The 17,173-nt window shown below is 40.9% G+C and overlaps 1 long non-coding RNA gene across 2 annotated transcripts; it reads left to right on the forward strand.

Annotated features, from left to right (window-relative positions):
• Nucleotides 1–226: 226 nt before the first annotated feature.
• Nucleotides 227–8,828, forward strand: LOC111267579 (uncharacterized). Of its 2 annotated transcripts, none has more exons than XR_002684717.2 (3): nt 227–1,248; nt 3,640–4,367; nt 4,988–8,828. It is a non-coding gene; the product is annotated as an uncharacterized LOC111267579 (long non-coding RNA). The 2 variants fall into 2 exon arrangements; XR_002684718.2 differs by having other exon boundaries at nt 3,725–4,367.
• Nucleotides 8,829–17,173: the final 8,345 nt, after the last annotated feature.

Here is a 17,173-nt window from a genome sequence, read left to right on the forward strand (position 1 = left end):
TAGGCCTTATCGCTCGCCAGGGTGCGTTTTAGCCACAGCGTTGTCTCCTTCACCGTGGAGTATGCTGCAGTCATGGCATCGCCTCGACCACTCTTGGCGATCTTTTCGTTCCACCTACTCGTACTAGTATTTCTTTAATGTTCGTCCACCAGCCGTTTAATGCCAGGAGTCAAGCCCCTCTCTGCTCCGCAGACGGCGCAAAATGTGGCGGTTGCCATGTGGATGACCCATACTGACTCTTGGTTTAGTATAGAGCTCCTGATAACCGACACTGCCTTCCCTTTGTTCCTACCCTAAAGGGTCGGTAGCGTCTGTGGGTGCGCGGTTTCCTAAGGGGGCATTGAGTGCCCCTAAGCTACTTCTCGGAGTTTCGTCCCTTCTTGTTTCCAAGCCAGTTGGCTCTTCGCCGTTTCTCTCAACCAAGTGCCTAATTGCGTCATATTTCTCCTTGCACGTGTCGCCTACCGGGCAAAAGGAGAACGTTAGTCCTTTTGTTAGGAGAGGACCAGGCCGTCGAGAGTAAGCTTGCTCCCTACTACGTCATCTTTCCTTTCTGTGCCTGCGTTTCTCTACCTCTATTAGAGGTTCAGCCAAAGGCAATTTCGGGTGGCGTCAACAGCCAGGCAGGGCACTTTGCCCCCAACCGTTGTAAGAAAGGTGAAGGAGCACTCCCAGCCAACCAAGCATATATACATACATCAATATATGTATACAGTTCGAGTACAACTAGTGACAAGCGCGTCTTCGATGTTCTGACCCTGCAGGAACCACAGGCGAGTGTATCCTGCCCCGGCCGCATATTCTGACGGCGGTTTCTTTGACATGATGGCCAGATGGCGTATGCTGCTGTCGCTCCCCAAGCCGTTGTTTTTCCTCCACTGAGAGGAAAAAGAGCAACGGAGGAACTACTGAAGGAACGACTGCTGATCAATTTTCTTCTCGAGCGTGTCTGTTGCAGAGATTGCGCGCCTAAGGTAATTGTGCTCTCCCTTCTTGAAGAAAAGGTTCCTATTTCCATCTCTCAGACCGCTTTCCACTCGAGCCACCTCCCTTCTAATGTATATCAGTCTGTCAAGTTGTTTTGGGTGCCCGCTAGATTCTTGTTTCTTCAGTTCTCGCCCACAACACAGTGTCACAAACGTACAGAGGTACCTCAGCTCGTAAACAGATCGGCGACTCTGGTTCCCGCAAAGACCCGATGTAAATGTGTTTGCCTAGATCGGCACAACATTAGTTACTTTCCTAAAGGTAAGATTAAGCGTAAAGCACTCGGACATTCTTAAACACGATGCTCTGATTCCGCTTGACCTACATACAGTATTTGGACTGTCTATAAGAAACGAAGGAATCTGCTGCTGCGTGCATCAGTGTCCCAATGACCCTTAGGTTGACCGATTTCGACTTGCCTAGATACAGACATTATTAATGCTAAATAGAATGTCCTGCATGGTTTAACTCGGCGGATATATTTTCTGCGTAATAGCTGCACCGACATGGGTAAGCCTACGGGTGTGTGGGCAATCGATTCTATTGATTAGATCATTTGCCGAGTGCACCAGTAAACCAATCGTTAACCTTGCAAAGGACCGTTCGAATGTGTCCTAAATAGGTGTGGGTCTGATTTTTGCCTACAAAGCCCACTCAAGCCAAACAAAAACAATATCCGCGAAGAAGCTTCGGATGAGGATAATTGAAAACAATATAACAGTAATTCATTACAGCATGAAAATAGTCTCTAGCTGTTTACCGGGTTCATAATTGCATCGCTAAGTGCATGAAGTTTCTTCTTTCAACTACACTACTTTGTTACACTAAAGTTAAATGCGAAAGTAATTTCTTAGAGTGAAGCCTAAATCCCTCGAAGTTAGTACAAACTCTTAATGGACAAATGATGGTAGTCTCATCAGCAATTGTTGCAAAGGTTTTGCCTCATCATCGAATTTTACTTGCATTCACTTGCATTGGATTCCGCTTTTGCCTGAAAAACATACCCGAAACGCCTTTAATTTAAATAAACTAACAGTCATGTGCCTAGTTATTATCTTAATCACATCCTGTTCTTAAATGCATTAATACTGCTTTAATGTAATTATAATAAACTAGCATATAACTAGAATTATGACGATACGGCAGCTTTTAAAAAATGGTTGAAGGAGAACTCCGGAAACGCTTAGAGCTTGCTTGTGGTTACCGATAGAGCTATTGGTAGCCTCTCTCCATGAACTCGTCACTTTCTTTGAAGCCTCGCTCAGTTCTCAAAGCTTTGACGTCTGGAAAGTTTTCTTAACTTATCATGCTAAGGTCTATTTTTTTATTGCGCAAATGATCTCCCCGTAAAATGAGCAGAGCCGGCCACATATAGGACGATCATATTAGCACAGAGACCTGCTTGGCTATACTGCTGAGACCACCCTATGAAGATCCTTTTTTGTACGCTGCAGATTATGCATTGCGTTATATTGAGCGCTTTGTTTATCGGACTAATAGATAACGAAACTTCACACATACGCATTAATTGACGAATTGAAAAGATATTTCTGGAACTGGTAAATGTCAATTTTTGACATTTGCACGTTTTCTACTAAAAGCTAATTTATGGCCAATGATTTGTTATGTTAATGTTATGCTAGGTTGCAGTATCGATTGGCGCTTACATCAATTTTTAGTTTCGTAGAAATGTTACGTATCTGCTCCTCGATCGATTCCTCCTCCAGTCCTGCTTTTTCCAAAAAAAATCCTGAGAAGCTGTTCTGCCACATTGGTTAGCTATTGACCTATGTGAGGGCGGAAGGAATGTAAGCCATGATTTCTTCGTGCAGAAAGCGCAGCTTAGCGCGTTTCACTCGCACCTGTACAAAATAAAAATACTTTCTATGATAGATTGAAGCTAAATAGGTTGGCCTGGTGACATTTTGCTTAAGTAATTACCCAGTCAGCTCTAATCTGATACAAACTATTCCGTGTGTATTGCACTCTAGTTTATGATATAGCTTTGTTAGCTAACATCTTAAGACGCTATTTACGCTTATTTAACACCTTAACTAAGCTCTTCATAAATCTTATCTTTATAGGACTTGTTGTCCTTTTCGGCTTAGCTCCAGAGAAAGTTCTGCGTAGATTTTATCGCTATTACGAAATTCTCATCCGCACATCGTCTGCTGATTTGAGAAGGAGGGTTTCCATGCGAGAGGGCCTTGATCCACTCGCCTTTCATGGAGAAAGAGCAAATTCGACACAAAAAAAAAATAATATAATTAGTTTTCCTTGTACCTGAATTATAAATAAGGTTCAACTACATGTTAACTGTTAGCTTGACAAGTCTGGCTTTCCTAATTCTTATTGCGGTATTTTTATTCTAGTCGTGATATTGAAACGGGCTCATAATTTTTTGCGCAAAAAAAACTTGAACTTGCCTCTATTTTTGTCCTTTTAGCCGCCCAAAGTAGCGCGAAACGTTATCAGATTGTTAGCTATAAATGATAAGTATCCCAGTAAAGCAGTAGGTTTCAATGAGATAAGCAATAAGCACTTGAACAATGCCCCTATATTAGCTCTGGACGGCGCTGTTTACTTAGAACCCAGGTAAAGACATCCTTCTTGCTTAGTGGTTAAACGCTATACTTCTCTTCATCCCTAAAGGTAAATCAAGTCCTAGCCTGCTAGACCCGTAGAGTGCCAAAAAGAATGTATGCTAACAACTGCTAGTACCCTTGGTAACAACAAGGCTAAGTCGATTTCTGGAGATCGAATGTCGTCCCGGAGTAGCAGCACGACCTTCGGCGTGACTAATCAATCATGATGGCGAGTTTGTCTCTGTTGGGCGATATGAACAACCCACTGGTTAGGTGGGCAAGGATACTATTCGCCGTATTGATGGAGCTTAATGCGGCCTTCAATTCAGAGCGAAGGGACGTCGCCTTGGAGATTCTGATCAAAAATCTGAAGCTTATAATGGCTGTTCAGGAAAGCCAGATGAAGATCGAGGATGGCCTAATAGAACTTCCCCCTTCACTCACACCGTAGGTCTCACGTGGAAGTCTCACCTCAGTTCCATACCGCTCTCGGTGCTTTTGAAGGGTACCCGCGAATGCCCGAAAACCCAAAAATCTCGAGAAATTAGTTGTGTACGCGTACAACCTAATCATTGATGGACGTAGCCGTTTCCAAGTCCAGCAAGCAGTAGCTAGTTTGCATGCCATCTTAGTGAGGTTCAACTTAATTGGGAATCTCACGAAAACGGCGGTGAGGTGTTTTCCATCGGGGAGTCGCCCTCGCCCACGTAAACAATTTCCCGACCTCACAATATCTCTCAAATGGCTGCCTATGGCGTAGAGATCATACAACAGAAGCTTAGAGCGACTAAACTGGTGCGTATTTTAAGTGTAATTTTAACGTAAGCCATATTGCTTAATATCGGAATGCGATCTCGCTAGGATAGCTAGCATTTTGAGAATTCTAGTATACACTGTTTCTGATTCTTCCAGAGATGTTTGCAAAATCTGTCTATACGAAATGTCGCTATGCAGTAGCCCAAAGGCGAATACATTTTGCTGCACTAAATGATTATAACATTAAAAATAAAAACTACGAGATATACTAGAGACGGTGCGTCTCTAGAACAATCTGCCTTGTGTTTTGTTCCTGACATTCCGTCGGAACAAAATAGATGGTTCGTCAGAGTTCTTGCACGTGTTCGACTTGAGCGAAATCTAATTGTGACATAACAAATTAAAAGTCTTAAAACGGCCAAAAAGTTCGAAAAGCACAAAATATCTCAAAAAAAACGAACCGTTCGAGCCCCTCTGAACCACCCAATCGACAACTGATATTTTGCTTATTAAAAGAGTCGTTAACTTCTTTATCAAAAACCTAAGTACATCAGAAATGCTTTCCCGAACCATTGTAATAAATCATCAGATTTTTCGAATATCTACCCCAGTAAGGATCTTCCAGTTTACCTCATAAAAGTCTTTCTCGCATTTTTCAGGAGCCGTATGGAAATCTGATATTTTGTTTTTAGAAAGAAGCGGCGTTCATTTAGTATACGGAGTAGCCCGCCAGAGTTTCTTTAACGTGCCGCCCTCTATCTACATAAAAGACCAATAAAAAATGAACCTAGCTTTTTTATATAAACTTTATCTTTGTGTTAAGAGAATTCAACAAATATAACGCGACATTTCGTAAACTCCTACGGGTATTGCTAAATAGATAAAGTCTTCGTATACGGAAAATGATGATATGCCAATATCGAAGGTCTCCAACTACCACCGGTTTCCTGGCAGTACTAGCAGTGGTAGAAATCGACTATTCTGCTGAAGAACGACGCACTGTCTGCCCATCCGCTTTCGCCCTCCTGAGTGCGGTTAATTCAATTTTACCTTTTAAGACGAGCGGATTTGATGCCGATGGAACCAATGGGTGAAAGATTGCCGTATTTTTCCTCTTACGCGAGCCAACATCCCGACGCATAAGTAGCGCTACATCTATCTCGCCAAAAAGTGTCTCTTGTACATATTTCTTTGTCTCTATGTTTAGAGTTTTACGTCCGATATTGCTGTTAGGCATTTTATCAGACGCCTGGCTGGCTCCCAGAACTAAACGAAGCTTGTCCATGCCTGGGCTCGAACCTAGACTACAATGTGTCCCTAAGATTAGTAGGCAAATATATTACTCACTAGTTTTTTCCTAGAGGTATCAAAGAGCTCCCACATTGCTCTTCTATGGTAAAAGCGAAATCAGCAACACATATCGATGAAAAAACTGTCTAGGTGCTCATGCAGAATGCGAGCTTACGAAAATGTATTAAAAGTTTTCTACGATACGTTTTAGTAGCATGCTTTTCTTATGTCGATGTAAATGCTGTCGGACGTCTACTCAAGGTCATGCCCTGACAGGAAGTGTTCGCCCTCCAATACGGTGGTTTGACACTAGGGTTGTTTCTGCGAAAACCCCACGTTTTCTATAAAATGCATTTAATTCTCAGATTAAAATTAATTGTTTCCAATGTCCGATGCAGTGTCTGGTCCAAGATGCCATCCCGAATACAGGTAACTTGTTAACCGCAAGTAGAAATAGTTTCTTCGAACGCCGTACGTCTGCACAGCGTACACAGTGAATACTCTAAAAATCTCTTAAGAAAAGCTCGTTCGATGATGCTGATCAATGGAATTGGAACAAGTCCTGATTTCTTGTACGTTCCGTACAACGCTGTATGTAAAAATCAGTGCGTCTTGTATTGATTTTCGTACATACAACCTATTTAAATAATAGGATTACTGGCACAGATAGCGGTAAATGTTCCGGATGTCGTTTAATTGACTAGCCTCGTCATGGTTTCTTACGTTAACAACGAGATTATGAAGAGAAAACGGCACATTCTTGTTTTCCTCACTACCAATTGAGAATAAAAATAACAACATATGCAGGCATAGCTACACAGATGCACATGGAGAGCTAAATAAAATAACGCAAGAGCGCGGTCTATCAAACTGAAAGTCTGAAATTTTCCACACATACGTATTAGTTGATTGGTCGTTCGTTCAAAAGGTCAGTGCCTAATACGTTCAATCGATTATTGTGGCATGAGCAAATGGCGTACGTTTGCACCCTGACGCGTTCAGTTCTCACTCTGAACTACCCGTTGCGCTAAAAAAAAAAAAAATTCTAGATATGGATCCCGTCATCTTAGGGTCTACACGTTCAGTGGATAGATGAATGACAACTCGACCAATAGTTCAGTGGAGAGCCATCAAAACAATAGTAAATGTTGTATTCATGTTGCAATGATCATTCATTCCATAAGGGTCTACTGTATAGGAGCTCAGACACACTCAGAGCGTATCAACCTATCATAGACAGTGTTACATACAACTGATTATGGATGAAACTATTATAGTTAAACTGGTTATTATTTAAGTCGCCACCCATGTTTTTCGTTTTCGCGTCAGGATACTGGATTAGTTAATGTCTATAGAGAAGCCATATTGTTTGCCATCTTAACTTCCAGCGTTCCAAATTGTGGTGCAGTGACGTGCTAAAACAGATTGCAAAGTGTCAAAGCTAATAGGCAGGTAACCTCATTAACTGTATATGTATTCATATCTATTATATATGTATATATTCTATAGGAGATAAAGTCAAGCTCAAGTGCGTATATAAATCTTCACTTACGCCGTGCAATCTCGTGGAACCAATCAGCTATACGTTACATTGTTTTAATTCATTAAACTAAACAACAACAAAGCATAACCAGACAAAAAATTGACATAAAATGGCATATATTTTCGCCTCCGCTTTCCAACGATTCTATAACGGTCGAAAGCACAGGGCACTGCCCTTCCACCACCCCAACTGGCATCCCCTTGCTACACGTGAAGAGAGACTCTTTCTCCAATCTACGACGAGTACAAAAAGGCACGTCCTGTCGAGCGATTATAGGTGCAAGAAACGTCAGAGAAAACGACGATTTTGGGTCGTGTCCACATCTGATCGAGCGCCCAGCATCCGCCTCCTGCCCTCTCTTTTGCGTATCCTCACTTCCACGCATTTGCTTGCGCATCAGCACGACGATATACGGATCGTGTAGGTTAGGCCAGCAACAAGAGTAACAGCGCCGCCAGCGTATCTGACGGCGCTGTTGCTCTCGAAGGAATGGCGTGTCTTGAATTGACCAAGTTGCAGTGCGTCACCATCACAGCAGCGGCAACGGCAGCACAAGCGTTGTACGCTGCCAGCAGATTCCTGGCTTCTCATCTTTCGTTCTGTTCTATAGTCAACAGGAACCAAGCAGCAATAGTAGTAACACAGCCGAAGAACGAAAGGCACGAAGAGAAGTGACTGAGAGATCGTTAAAAGAGGCTTGTATGTAGCCACATGAAGAATCGTGGGAAACGTACAGGAACGATGCAGAAATAACGAAGCGGATCAGAAATACTGTGACGGATCACTTTCACGAGCAGATGGAGGAGGGTCAGGAAAAAAAACCAATTGTGAGTTCATCCATAGAGCGTAGAGTACTTACATAGTTGCATGCAGTATGCAGGTGGCTATATAGCTAAGTTGGAGTACTGCCCTGAAGATGGCGAACAGAACTGGGACGGCTGAAGAAGATGTTGACGCACTTACATATATTGTGTGTATAACCCATGCCTATTTTTTCAGGCATCCTACAAATAGGATACGTATAGCCAATGTAATAAGTAAAACGAGTGAAGACATGACGCTAATGCTTTTGTGAATATATTTGTTATTTTTAGGAATGAAGTTTCTATGAAACTATATCATAACAAGCCCTTGATTAACTGTAGGCGTATTTGTCACATTAAACTTTTGTTTAAAGCGTACCAAAATGTCTCTTCGCACGAACGCACATCTAATATACATGATCCATACCAGGATCACCAATTTTGACTCACGCGGGCTGAACACGACAACAACGCTTTTACACCCTGTACAGCCGTTAAAAACGGCTTTAGATACATGGCGATATCAGCTCCCTCTACGCGACCTGGGTTTGATTGTTCTTAATTTCGATTGATTGCTATCCATTTCCGTGTAGCATACGTTATAATACACGATTTTTCATCGGTTACTAGGAATAAGGATGCTAAAACGCTAAGATTTCATTTCACTAAACAAGAGAATATGCGACAATCGTTTGGAAGAGCTCCGTCCTTTTTTCAGCATTCACAATTTAACTAAGCGAAGTCTATGCGCTGAAGAACAAATAGTCATTTGTTTAATTTCAATGAGGCCACGTAATCACCGCATTTCTTTTCCCTTTTTATAAATTCTTTTCAATAAATGGTATCTGTCAATGTTCCAACTAACGCGACTAAGACTGATCATTACTTACGTCAATATTGCTTGAACTTACGCTTCCACCAAACAGATAAAAAATGTCGAAATCCTTATATGGAACAAAGATTGAAAATTTTACATTTAACAATGACATTAAGCATTGCTTAAGGCAGCTAGCTCCCAGCACGAAACAAGGTACATCTACGTTTAGTTTGGCTGTATATAGAACTCGACCATTATTCAGCTCCGTGAATTGACGTAATGCAAAATTGCTTATGCAGCTATGTCTTTTTTAACCGGATACTAAAAACCGGGCTTACGAGGCGACAAACGTTACGCCGTTTAACCCAAATAAAAATTTAAAAGAATATCAATCAATAAGATTTCATTCATTCATCTCTGCTGGTAGTAGTCGAAAATTACAGGTAAACAACACAATATTCTTACATTAAAGAGAGTATATAGAACCATTAAAAAATATTCTTAAAAAACATCTTGCGTACTTTGGGATATACGAATATTAGTGAGTTCATAAAATCAATTTAAAAAGATTTTTCAGATGGCCTAAAGATGGCGCCGTGAGACAATGAGCGCCATGATATTTATCACAACTTTCTTCGCATCTGGGACACGTACATATACCGTTAGACTTGCGAAAACCCGGCTTCCTGCGGAGTCTATAGCGGATGTGTGTATAACCGGTTCGTCCCTTTCCATTCGTCATTCCTCGACGCACCCGAAGCAAAGAAATCATGACCAATCTGCACGAATTTGTGCGTCTAATTCTTATGATTATTTCTGAAGGCTTTCGTGTCTGGAAGTCAAAGCGATGACATAGGTTTTTGGATAGGCAATGGCGATTGGATTCGAAGATGCGCAAGACGTTAAAAAATAAACGTTCTTTTTAGGAAAAAAACTTTTACAAGACTGAATTGTTCTGCGTTATCTGATGTAGGACTCCTATCTAATGTTGCAATGGGAACTACTCTTAAGTAGGACAAGCTAAGAGCGATTACAAATGGCAAGTGATGATGAAATTTGAACGCGCATGCGGCCAACACCGCCTTTCTACATTTTTCGGTGACGTGCATGATGATGCTTCTGCTCTCAGGGGATAGGAAAACCCCGGCTGCGGAAGCCGGTTAACATAAGTAACAGGCAATCTAGCAAGATCAGTAACGGCTCAATAAGAGTGGGTATACGTCGTCCCCTTGAGCCAGGCCAGTTGCCTGTATGAAAAGCGGAAAAATTCGAACGTTATGTAAAACCTTAGGATATGTAGTAGGCCATACTTATCGCTTTCCCTACAAGAATAAGTCTTTTTTTTATACATCATTAGCATTATTTATCTTCTCTGCATAATATAGAAGCAGCGGGTATGTTTTTGATCCGCTAATCTTCAATGTATGATATGTTCTAGATTAATTTAGTATACGGCCTACAGGGAAATTCTACCTAAAAGGTATATATAGCAACTAAGCGAACAGGTACACAGGACGGCATGTTAAGTTGTTTAAAAAAATGTACAATGTAACAGAAATCACAAAAATATTAGACCCAAGCCCTAACAGCGCCAAAGCAAAGGAATGCCCTAATCGGCATTTAGGTGAAAGTATTCGATGTTGAATTGGCTTAGTAGGAACGGTGTTTTCAAAACGCGCAGACCTTTCCCCCGTTTGGAAAGCATTCTCTTTTTACGACGGATACTTCAAACAGCAGCCGCTCTGAATATTTGCCTTCCTATTACAGAGACTGGTTATTTAATGAGTGTGCTCCATCGCTGGGTCGGTTGTTGTCGTTGGGTAATAAACGCAGGAATTGCCCATATACCGCGACCCACCGACAGTCGGCGAGTGTTCTTTACTACTACTGCGTCACTGTTTCAAGCTGTCTGTTGGAATTCTACAAATTTTCTAGCCATCTTGCTATTTGACTATTAAAACTATTTCGTTTACCATTATGTTAAATGAGCCCGCCAGCTATGCGCCAGGAAGCTTAGCTCCCTTTCCCCCTCTCCCCCCTCCCCCCCCCCCCGCATCTTGTACCTACGTACTTAAGACAACTGCATGAACGATTCATGCTCGTACTCCAAGAAAAGAGCCCTTTTAGATGGAGGGGCGTCAAGCGTAATTCATTCAAGACGGGGGCAAGGGAAAGGCAAACTTTTGCGAATATCTTACCACAGCTACACGGCATGCTCTGAGCTACAATGCGACAAATGTGTAGCTATGGTAAAGTATGTGTTGGCTGAATATTCATGGGGCACCCAAGAGAAGGCCTTATGTGTACATGCCCAATCGCAGCGTAGATTTAGGCGCCTATGAAGAATCCATGTGTCGTTTTGCGGTAAACAATTGCCAACAGACGCCCCCCACTGCTTTACAACTTTTAATTACGCATCTATAAATATTTGAGATTAACCTATTTCGTAGAAACCAGTCACAAAATTAACTTCTAATATCGCCAAGAAAACCTATGCTTTTCTATAGGAGCCTTTTGCCGAAATGGAAACCTTTAATATAAACTAATGTGAATTTGTCACTTCAGCAAAAACCTAGTTCAATTTATTTTCTAAAGTAAAGCTTTCGCTTTTGTTACCAGTTTCCATTTCGCACTGCATAATGAAGACACTATAATATTATAGGGCATAAAGTAGATGCGTTTTGGTTTTCCTATTATAATTATGCTTGTTTAATGTATCACTCTACTTTAGACACAAGACTAGTAGCGTTTCTTCGAATAGTAGTTCTGTTTTCATGTAGTTTTGAGTTGGCCTTTTCCACGTATCAGTTTGTCCATGGCGGACTTTTTCTCAGGATTTCCATCGTCCTATAACTTTCCTTAATTTTTCTATTGGTAGGTATTGCAATCACTTAATTCTTTTTCTTATTCTCTCTTGAAAAGACAAGAACAAGTCTGTTTGCTCTACTAAGAGGGCAGAATCGATCGTCTACACTTTGGAACAGGCGGTCTTGCCGTCGGCATTTGTCAGAACGGAACTGGCAAACTCTAACGTGTCAGAAACGGGCGACCTCAACACGACCACTACAACCGCTGGCACTGATCGAATATGCCGAATTCTTGAGATGTTCTACCACGTTGTGGACAATGTTTGCATGGAAGTTTAGGTGCAAAAGGAGCGACCGAAAAGGTTTATGCGAATGCCACTGGCAGCTGAAGTAAGTGGCCCTTTATGTACCCAGAATCTTTACGGTCTCCTAGACCTCTTTCGTAAGCAGTGCAAGGTGAGAGCGCTTCTAGTTACAACTGAACAGAATTTAAAAAAATATTCAGTTTTCAGAAGGACTTGCCATATGCTAGTGCGCCTGCGCTGCTTCAATATGCCCTGAGAAAATTGTTTACACACAAAGGTAGTATTTCCATTGTAACAAAGCAATATTCATTAAATTAAAATTGTTTCGTGGTTTACATAGGCGAATATATTGAAGATAATTAATTTTCGATCAAGCTGATGCTGAGGAGGGTTTTGAAGATTTCACGTAAGCTCTTTGTTCTGCGTTCTAACGATTAGGGTGTCGTCAAAGTGACTTGAGCCAGAAATTGATTGGCAACGAATGGTACGCTTAACTATACTAATCTATTAAAAAGAAATAGAGTGAATATCCCAATGAATCTTTTGAAAGGTTTGCAATGAGAAACACATGCAAGGCCAATAAACAAGTATGCACGAACTGCGGAAAACCTATTTTTATGCCTGACGAAAATTAAATGCAACAAGCTGAATGAAGAGCTATAGAGTTACGGCTAGATCCTAACAAAAGAAAATAATCATTTGCTGAAAAACATGGAAATCTCGCGAAGAGCGCATCAGCCGTAGGCGAACAAAACGGCTCAATCAGAAAGCTGTGGCCGATTGGCACATTCGTGCGCGCAATTGAAGCATTAGCTATTCCGCTGACCACTACGTGAAGCGAAAACCCGTTAGCATTGCAACAAAAAGGGGCAATTAAAGAACCTCTAAAACGGCTTCTACCTGCGATGATAAGAGTCTTAATAGCATCTTCTTAAACGCGCGTTAATTCTGTAACAATGGAGCTACAGACTCTCTTCGTCAAAGGTACAGAAAGCAGACATCATTCCAATAGCAGAGATATGGCTCTTCTAGGAACAAATAGAGGAACAGGAACCACTTCAGCTTAATTCAGTCATTGCAACTAAGTTAAGCTATAACGGCCTGTTCGAATTATTCCAGAAAGACAGAATATTGCTAGGAGAGTAAGGTGTTATAGTTCTACGAAATAAAATACCATTTTCGGCAATCAATTTAACATCCGTCTCTTTAGAAGCTGTTCCCTGTAGCATCGTACTTCCACAGAATGGTACAGCTCGTGTTAGTTTACTCTTTGCCTATAGGCACAACTAATAATCTCGTAGACCGCATTATAATAATAAAACTATATTATTATATATTATACACATTATAATAATAAAAAAAATAGAACAATAATAAAATATGAAAAACGATAGTTATTTCGAGCGATCTAAATCTTTCGCGCATCGACTAAAAACGTTTAGATATACCCGGTTGAAGCGAGGATGAATCTAAAGAAACAATTTCTCAGCTTCTGTGCCCGTCACTTATTGATACCACCCGATAAACCACAAACTTGACAGCTCGGTCGGAATTGTTCTATGCAACGACGATTCAGCGTCGAACGTTGAGATGTTTTCCAACCCAATTGGGTCGAACTACTCATTAGTGAGACATGACCAGACAAAAGGAAATTACGCCGCAATGGAGTCTAATCTGGAGGACATAAATACTATGTACGAAAATTTAAGTTTGCTAATTTACCAACTAGCTGACGTCCCACACAAGCAAAAAGTATGGACATAACTTAACAAATATACATTTCAACTATATTTATCTCTAGAGAGATAATGTCGCCACAGAAAAAAAGCAAATTAAATGATCAGAAAACAACGAGTTATCAGAGAAGGGAGCGAGTTACGAGACAACGGCCCAAAGGCGATTCACAGTTATATTTGTAAAAAACTAACTGTGCAAGATAAAATAATAGTTGTACACTGAGCTCTATTATTGAGCGGAGCGTTAACAACGAATGATCGTCAAAAATACTCGCCGCTTCTTTCGAATCTACAGATATGACGAATCCACTTGAACCTTCTACGGCTCTCTGAAAGCTCTATATTCATTGTCCATAATGTGAATGTCAGTCCAGTAAAGATACCTGAAGGCCTGAAGAAACTGCAATTTGAAGCAAACGAAAGCCCGGACAAACATTTATCATGCATAGTTAAACGGCTCAGAGTTTTAACCTATACAAACGTTTAGGCAATCTATCGAAGGTGCTTGAGTGGCAAATATACGACAAATCGTGATAATGAGCCCGGTGCATAAGAGAGTATCGAAGGCTGAGTCTACCAACAAAGGGCCGCTATCGCTAACTATAGTAGCATGCAGACTGCTGGAGGCCATCATCTGTGCGGCCATATTCTAGAACGTAGACGAGCAAAGATTGGTATCGACGCTCAGTTCGCTCATAGACCAGGACGAAACACCGATCTGCTATTAGAAACAAAATTCGCATGGACAGAGTTGATCGATATGTCTCGCTGTTTCGACGTGGTATATTTCGGCTTGAAAGCAACGTTTGAACGAGCGACTCATTTGCAGCTCCTCAATTGTCTCTCAGCTTCGCCATTTCGACTGATACGATTGACTGATAGAATAAATTTAACTACTTTTTACTGATCGTATCCTCCGTGTCAATGGAAATCGATGGGAAATACTCAGATACCGCCAAAGTATTCTTGGATTATCCTCAAAGCGTAACCCTAAGATCTCTCATGGGTACTTTGTAGATAAATTAAAGATACTATCCTTGTCGGTGGTGTTAAAACATATGCAGATGGTATAAAAATATATGCAAGAATCGATCGAAGGCAATGATGTCTTCTTGCTACAGCGTACCTTAAACAAGTTTTTAAAGGGGTCCGATGGATTAGATTTAAAACTATCGGTTGAAAAATGTCTCATTCTCCACTTTGGACATATAAAGTCCAATAATATATATTCCATTGGACTCAGCCTACAGGCAGTGAAAACTGTCTTTAGTTTAGAGGTTACCACCCCAGTTACCCTAAAATTAATATGTCACATGCATAATTCTTCGGGCAACGCGCCGCCATGTCAGCATTTCACGCTCATGGAAAACCCGATTTTATATATTGGGCTAATTGAAATATGTTAAACCGTTCATGACATAGCCAGCACCCGCATGGTGACCAAGTTTTAAAGAAAAATCATTAAAAAACTTCAGGAAATTGGAAATGCATACGCAACACGCGCTGTCTGAGAAAAAAAAATGGCTAAAAACCCCTCTAATTCCTGATAGCTTCGACGTCATTGATTAACGGACGTACGAAAGTGTCAGCGGACGGTTCTAAAATTTAACAGCAATATTCGACAATCAAAACATGTACCAGATCTTAGAACAATTTACTAAAAGTTACAAGACAAAAAGCAGTACGTAAATAACTTATTCCCGTATAGAGTCTTCCGTGCACTGCACAAACGATCATCACACAATGGATAGCGCATTTGGTTCTATGTATACTACCATTATAATAGAAAAACCTCTGAAAAAGGTGTGGTATTCTAACGACGATGGTTGTAGTCGACGATTTGATATAGTCATATATCATAATATTAGGGGCACGTTGTGGTCCAGGGTAGAATCTAAGTATAGACATATTTTGTGTAACGATGATGGCATACCTGACGGCGATGCTACTGCAAACTCGAAACATATAGGTTTGCCATTGACTGTGATTTAAAATTTTTGAAAGATAAGAAAATGTGATTGTCTGAATTAATTGAATTATTAATTAACTGAAACCATCAACTAGTCTGTAGTTTGTATACGAATGTAAGTGACCAGGGAATAACCGAGTCAGTCGTTTCGAGAATAGCTCTAAACAGAGGTGCCGTAAATCTGTAACTTTGAATCATAATAACGATGCTAAGTGTTGGCCTAAGGGACACATACTATAGAAACATATTTTCACGGGAACTGCGCATCCGTGAATCGGTCTACTCGAGGAGACGCTTGAAGTCTTAAATTTATGAAGAAAAAATCATAATCCTGGTCTGATGTCTCACCATGTTTCACGCTTCACCTAATCATACAAGCCAATAATGCTTTAACACTTTTGACAAGGTGGAAACCTGGTCATGCATTGAGTCAGTAAAGAATCAGTGGAGGCTACGTAAAAGATATGACAATCGTAAGGAAAATTAATGTGACCAAAAACTCACATGTGAAAACGTTCTTCGAGACGGTTTTAAAATCTGAAGAGAAGCGACACAGGGAAGAAATTAGACGAATCAAGCGGTGGACAAATTAGCTAATCGGTAAGCGGTGACCCGGGCACCAACTCCGCCGTCGTCGTCGTCGTCCTCTTAAGCCACGTGAGAAAAGATGAACTTTGTTGACAAACATCATCGTTAATTACCATTTGCTTGTCACATTCTGCTAAGGCTATTTTAGAGTTTCAAACTTTCGACTACGTCACATCGTCTTACTTTACGTCTACTTACTTTTCATCCTTTGGCCGATAGTAGGTGTTATTCGCGTAAGTTTAGTTATTGCTAGATACGAATGCTTATCGGTTAGGAGACTGTGGCGGGCGTAGAGGATTAGTTAGAGTTTAACAATCGAACTTTTACTTTTGTATATAACGCCGAAATATAGCCATTTTTAAGTGTTTGTGAAAGTAAGTCCGTGAGGCTTTATCGGTTCAAGCTGGATACAGATAACAAATACGCGGGATGAAGCATTTTTTACGAGTACGTAAAGCAAATATCGATTTTTCTTTTGACATACCGTTTTGTAGGTGTTGCGCCACGATACGCAGATAGGTTGTATCTAGATGAACAGCACGCAGGTAAGGTAAATAACCAGCTCTAATGAACAACAGTAATTCGACAGATCAATATGCGCTTCTGTTTCATTCTGCTTGCAGAGCGGTGCGCTGAATTAGTTTTGCATGTCCTGTTTGCTGTACTAGGCCGCACCAAAGGTAGGAAAGCATCTGCTTTCAGCAACAACGTCGATTTGCCTATAATGGGCGAGTTGCCCAACAGTATCTGTACATTGCAAAGGTGCTAGATAAGCATTTTCGTTAAACCCTATGAGACCCGATGTTTCCGTCTTCTCGAAAAGAAGGTGAAAACGCTTATATTGTGTTTGTTCCATTATAATACTAACGGTAGGACACAAATTGACACATATAGTGTTCGATAAAAGAGCTCGTGCAGTATTCAATCGTTTCAATCGTACGAAGATCTGTAGCTTTTCCTTTACTGACCTGTTAATCCTATTTGGAT

The sequence above is a fragment of the Varroa jacobsoni genome, unplaced genomic scaffold (assembly GCF_002532875.2).
Source record: "Varroa jacobsoni isolate VJ856 unplaced genomic scaffold, vjacob_1.0 scaffold_1201, whole genome shotgun sequence".
Lineage (NCBI taxonomy): Eukaryota > Metazoa > Arthropoda > Arachnida > Mesostigmata > Varroidae > Varroa > Varroa jacobsoni.